Genomic DNA, 6,373 nt, shown 5'->3' with positions numbered 1-6,373 from the left:
TTTGTAATTTGTGTGTCTTTGATTATAATAAGCATGGGGGTGGAGGATGTTGACAGAAATTATAAACATGGAAATTATTGCTTGATTTGTAAGGTGATGAAAGATTAGTGGGACATATTTTGAATGGGTACATCATGTACAGAACGTTTTCCCTGTTGAAGCTGCACTGTACCAATTCAGTCAAGTGTGACTGGGTATCACTGTGCTCTATCTCCCATGCACATACAACATTACTTTGGGAAGTCAGCAAAATGCCAGTCATGTAGTGTAATGTTTTACAAAACCGGGGATATGGCTTCACCTAACTCAAGTTCAAAGTGTACAATAGTGCAGATAAACTTCATAAATTTGGCCACAGTATATCCATTATATCATTTTTGTTATTGTGCAGTACATTATCATCTTAAATTGAGGGCAATTTTGGCCTTCACTACCACTGGTTGCCCATGCCAGAAGGTTGGGTCTGAATCCCTTTATCCACTGTTTCTCTGTGGTGGTGAATTCAACTCTGTAGCTAATACAACCATGCCATTTTGAATTCTCTGGGATGCTGGCACAGTGGTTAGCACTGCTGCTTCACAGCGCCAGGGACCTGGGTTCAATTCCAGCCTTGGGTCATTGTCTGTGTGGAGCTTGTACGTTCTTCTCGTCTCTGTGTGGGTTTCCTCCCACAGTCCAAAGATGTGCGGGTTAGATTGACTGGCCATGCCAAATTGCCCCTTAGTACCCCAAGATGTGCCGGTTAGGGAGATTAACGGGGTAAATATGTGGAGATACGGGGATAGGGTCTGGGTAAGATGCTATGTTGGGGAGTCGGCGCCGTCTCGATGGACCGAATAGCCTCCTGCGCTGTAGGGATTCTATGACTAGCTTACAATATACCATAAATTACATCTGCCCCTCTTACGCTAATGACACTATCCCCAGGATTTGTCACTCAGACTGTACCAGTCACTCAGGAAAAATGTAGATTGAGTTGTTGATCTGAATTTTTCAGAGAAAAATGATACATGGTGCAAAAACTCAGCACCGCCTTAACTCAAGAACTGGAATGTTTCCCTTTGCCCCATTCAAATTGTGTTGTGCATTGTGAATTTACAGCCTATCTGGTGTCCTAGGATGGAGTAGAGATTTATAAAACCTTTTTTAGGCAATCTACTAGTGACAAATAGGTATTACATTCCCAGACTTTGCAAAAGTAATAGCAATAGGGAGTCAATACTTTGTTTTATATCAATCCCGGTTTTTAGTTTCTTACATTTAATTTGATGACTCTCAAGATCCTCAAGCCTCTGCTACATCAACGCAGGATGTCATGAGAATCTTGCCTACTTTAATATGTCGTAAATGAAAATTTAGACTGCTATTTATAAACTGGTTTTAATTCAAAAGCAAGTTTTGAGGCAAGTACAATATTTTATTTTGTGGTACTCGATGTGAAAAGTGACCCACCCAATCCTTTGCCCCATCTGAGCCCCCACACCTCCACAACCCCATACCTGACCCCCCCCCACCTCATCCCCTCACCTACACACACTCACCTCATCTCACTATCATAGAATCATAGAATCCATACAGTGCAGGAGGAAGCTATTCGGCCCATCGAGCCTACACCCTATCCCTGTAACCCAATGGCTGTCAGATTGTCAAAGAGGTCAGTAAAGCTGCTGATGCTTGACACTCTTAATGAGGTGGGGGGGTCAGGTACGGGGTTGTGGAGGTGTGGGGGCTCGGATGGGGCAAAGGTTTGGGTGGGTCACTTTTCACATCTAGTACGACAAAATAAAATATTGTACTTGCCTCAAAACTTGCTCATCCTTCAACTTACCCCACCTCCTCGCCTTTTCCCTCCAGATGCCCCCATTCCACACACTTGCCCTATTCTCCATACCCCACACACTCCCCATCCCTTCACTTCACACCTCTCACTCACAGCCACTGACACTCCCATCCCCTCAACTCATGCCTCACCCCCTTCATCTCATTGCCTCACCTCACTATCATAACCCCCCACATACTGACCCTACCCTCCACCTCCCACACACTCCTCGCCCCCTTACCTCACCCTCTCAGCCCCACCCCGACTCTCGCACCTCACCCCCCCCAAACACCCTCACCCACCCCCTCGGCAAAACCCAATCCCCTCAGCTCACTCCACATCTCCCATCCCCTCATCCACCTCACCTCACCCGCACCTCCTTCACCTCAATTCACCCCCCTCCACAGACTCCCACCCCCTCATATTACTCTCCATCCCTACCTCATCCCCCACACACTCCACCCTCTCAACTCCTTCACCTCATTCCCCACCCTTTTACCTCGCCTCAACCTTACACACCCATGGCCCAATGTATCCCACCCTCCCAATCCCCTCATCCCATTCCCCACCCCTTTATCTCATCCCCCCCAACCTCGCCTCACACACCCATGGCCCAACTTACCCCACCCTCCCGATCCCCTCACCCCATCCCTTTACCTCACCCCCCTCCCAACCTCACCTCACCCCCCCACACACCCATGTCCCAACTTACCCCACCCTCTCATTCCCTCCCCCCCCCCCCCCCCCCCCCCCCGCCACCCCCACCCCCACACACATCCAGCTATCAATTAGCTCTAAAATGATCAAGGGATTTACCAGCTTTCGATCAGATTTTCGGTTAAGCACACACAGTTGATGCTTCTAACCTTTGGGTACCTTGTGGGTTTTTTTGGGTAGGTTTTTCAAGATGGGAACCATGGAAAGGTGCCGAGGATCACATGCAGCAATGCAGCCACTCACTAAACCTCAGCTGACAAACCGGGTTTTAAAAAATCAAAATTCTCAGGTTGACGGCTCCAATTTTTAAAAGTAAATAATCTCTCAGGTCTGGCTTCTCATTCTGGACTCAGTTACAACATGGTGCCTGCCTTCCCCAGCCCCCCTGGGCCTGCTGTTTGGCACTATCTGCACTCCCCCCTCTCCCGGGTCCTGCCCCTGACTTTGCTGTGGTTATAATTTGGAGAACTCTCCTTTCATGAACTCATTTATGCTCAAAATGCACATTATTTCATGATTTAATCGTGCAGCTGCAGAACAAATCACAAATTCATTGGCAATGACCTTAACAAGAACTTTTAATCTCATTTTTCGCTAATCTGCATAAATTCATTTATGGACAGAAAGTTATCTGCAGAGGGGTCCAAAACATAGGCAAGTGGACCTTTGAGGTGAAAGGACTGGGGGATGAGGCAGGGCTTTCCACCTACACTGCACTATTTTTAACCTATGTCTAATTGTTTGCTAAATTGGCTGAAGTTAAGAATGAAATCCTCAATATATTTCATAGAGATGGAAATTTGTTCTATACCCTCCCAACAATTCCACATCCGTGCCAGCTGTTAGCCTTTCAATCTGTGTCAGCTAAGCAAAATCAATCTTTTTCACAGGCATTGGATACTATCGGTAATAATTCAGACCATTTGATGGAGTTGTCAGAACCAGTTAAGTTAAAGGGTGGTGTCCATCAGATATTCACAGAATCCTACAGTGCAGAAGGAGACCATTCAGCCCATCGAGTCTGCACTGACCACAGTCCCACCCTGACGCCACCCCCCACAACCCCATGTATTTACCCTAGCTAGTCCCCCTGACACTAACGGGTAATTTAGCATGGCCAATCCACCTAACCCGCACATCTTTGGACAGTGGGAGGAAACCAGAGCACCCGGAGGAAACCCACACTGTCATGGGGAGAATGTGCAAACTCCACATAGACAGTGACCCAAGCTGGGAATCGAACCTGGGTCCCTGGTGCTGTGAGGCAGCAGTGCCAGTGTGCCGCTCCATATTAATTTCTCCTATTGTTTGATGCATACAAATGTTTCTTTTGAATGAGTTGTTTTGAGAGTTAAGTGTGTTTATTTAGGGGACAATTTTGGTGAAAGGACCAAAGCTTGTGTTATGTGACTGCTGTGCCAATCATGTCGGTGCTAATTTTGTTTGTTAATTGCTGACTATCACAATGTGAACTTGCCTGGATCTGCTAAAGCAGACGCCTGCGGGTTTAGCACTCAAAGGTGCATTAGGCACAACTCTCGTGTGGCAGTATTTATCAGCTCCTCACACCCACTTTGACTGAAGGTGTGGAGTATTTTGGCTGGCAAACAGCAGCAGGTTTCAGATTGGCTCAGGGACTGAGAAATGGTGCACTGGATTTCAAGCACAGCACCAGAGGTCCTGGTGGAGAAAGTCCGGACAGGAGGATTGTCCTGTACCCGCGATGGGGAATTAACCACCTCCCGCTCGAGGAGCTGGTGCTGCTCTGCCTGGGCCCATGTTTCATCACATTTTTCTTCCTGATCAAGAGAGATCCCGAGTAAGATTTTTAAAAATACTTTTCCAATTCAATCAAATCAAGTCCAATTCAGAGTCTCAACAAGTTGGGACATTTCCGATCAAAGCTGACAAGACAGGGCATGCAACCCTTTACCCTGTCTTTGGCCTGATTTACATGAGCCAAGCTGATTGGAGTAGGCAGACATCTCCGCCTCCAAGGCTTGATCTCATTTGCATCTTAGCCAAAAGGCCGAGATGCCGCTTTTAAAAATTGCTTCATATGAAAATGAAGCTTAAACGCAACCCAATGACCTCAACCAAGTGTAGCATCAGCAGACCACACTTGATCTTAGCCAAAAGGCTGAAAAGTGATCCCAAGTAAGATTTTTTTTTGTTACTTTTCCAATTCAATCAAATCAAATCCAATTCAAAGTCTCAACAAGTTGAGACATTTCAGATCCAGGCTGACAAGACAGGGCGAGCGACCAAATCACCCTGTCCTGGGCCCAATCTACATGAGCCAAGCTGATTGGAGAAGGGGGAAAGGTTCCTCCTCCAAGGCCCGAGCTCATCTGCATCTTAGCCAAAAGGCCGAGATGCCGCTTTTAAAAATTGCTTCATATGAAACATATGAAGCTTCAATGTAACCCAATGACCTCAACCAAGTGCAGGCAATCCATACTACACTTGATCTTAGCCAAAAGGCCAAGAAGCAATAAGTGATCCCGAGTAAGATGCCAATGACAAAAACACTCACATTTTCCTGGTGACTACTATAAGGTGTCCAACAGGGCAGAATAACACATCACTTACTCACATTTGGAGAAGCCTTAGAGAGAATATCTGAGAAAAATGTTGTTACGGTGTTGATGAAACTTTAACCATGTGTCTCAGATAGTCTCCTGATGTTTTTCAAAAGCCCTCTTCAAATTTCCAGTAGCAAGGGAAGAATAAAAGGTGTATTAGATTTAATTACCATTCAAATTCCTCAACAATGATTTGTTAACTCCCATTCAGCTGCTTGCTGTTAGGAAAGCACATTAGACCAAGTACTAGCCACCAAAATGCCATCCAGCCTTGTTATTGAGCGCTCACAGGCAATTTAAGTGGAAACCATGACTCAGTTTATATCCGTATCGCCTCCGAGTCAGGAGGTTGTGGGTTTTAAGTCCCGTTCCAGCTCTTCTGTTTAGAAATCTAGACTGATGCTCCAGTTCAGTACTGAGGGAGGGCTGCACTGTCAGAGATGCTGTCTTTCAGATGAGAACGTGGTGAAACCGAGGCCCTGTCTACTCTCTCAGGTGGCCATAAAAGATCCCAGGGCACTATTGAGAAGATGAGGGGCTGAGTTAACTCTGGTGTCCTGTCAATACTAATCTTTCAGCTAAGACTGAAAAAAGAGTTGAGCTGGTCATTAGCACATTGCTGTTGTGGGAGCTTACTGTGCACAGATTTCTTGCCATGTTTCCTATATTTGAGCAGTTACTATATTTCAAAAGCACATCATTGGCTGTAAAGTGCTTTGGGATGTCCAGACGTCATGGAAGGTGCTATAAAAATGTGAATCTTTCTTTTCAATCAGCACCTCAATGATTCTCTGGGTAATTATCGCGCTCCGAAAGCTAATGGTATTTGCTACCAAATAAACCTGTTGGACTTTAACCTGGTGTTGTTAAAACTGTTACTGTAATTATTCCTTGTGCAAACTTCCACGTCAAAATCTCACCAGCATTTACGCCAGCTGGATCTTATGGTCCCACCGATGGCGCATCCTGCCGCGGATTTCCTGATGGTGAGGAGTGTGTTCAACAGGAAACCCCGTTGACAATGGCAGGACCATAAGATCCCCGCCACCAGTGACTGGTGCACCGCCTCCCGCCGCCATGAAACACACCGCAGAGTGGGAGGAAAATCCCACTTCAACTCTTTTACCAAGATGTTTGACAAAGTGGTTAGAGTTCTTTGAGGATGTAACAAGCAGAGTGTGTAAAGAGAAACCAATAGATATATTTGAACTTTCAAAAGGCATTCAATAAGGTGCCACTAACGGTGTTGGGT

At 46.0% G+C, this 6,373-nt stretch overlaps 1 non-coding gene across 1 annotated transcript; it reads right to left on the bottom strand.

Annotated features, from left to right (window-relative positions):
• Positions 1-4,842: 4,842 nt before the first annotated feature.
• Positions 4,843-5,032, bottom strand: LOC144507377 (U2 spliceosomal RNA). Its single transcript, XR_013500079.1, has one exon. It is a non-coding gene; the product is annotated as a U2 spliceosomal RNA (small nuclear RNA).
• Between the last annotated feature and the right edge of the window lie 1,341 nt (positions 5,033-6,373).

Source organism: Mustelus asterias, chromosome 18, assembly GCF_964213995.1.
Source record: "Mustelus asterias chromosome 18, sMusAst1.hap1.1, whole genome shotgun sequence".
Taxonomy (NCBI): domain Eukaryota; kingdom Metazoa; phylum Chordata; class Chondrichthyes; order Carcharhiniformes; family Triakidae; genus Mustelus; species Mustelus asterias.
This window is presented reverse-complemented; position numbering and strand designations above follow the sequence as displayed.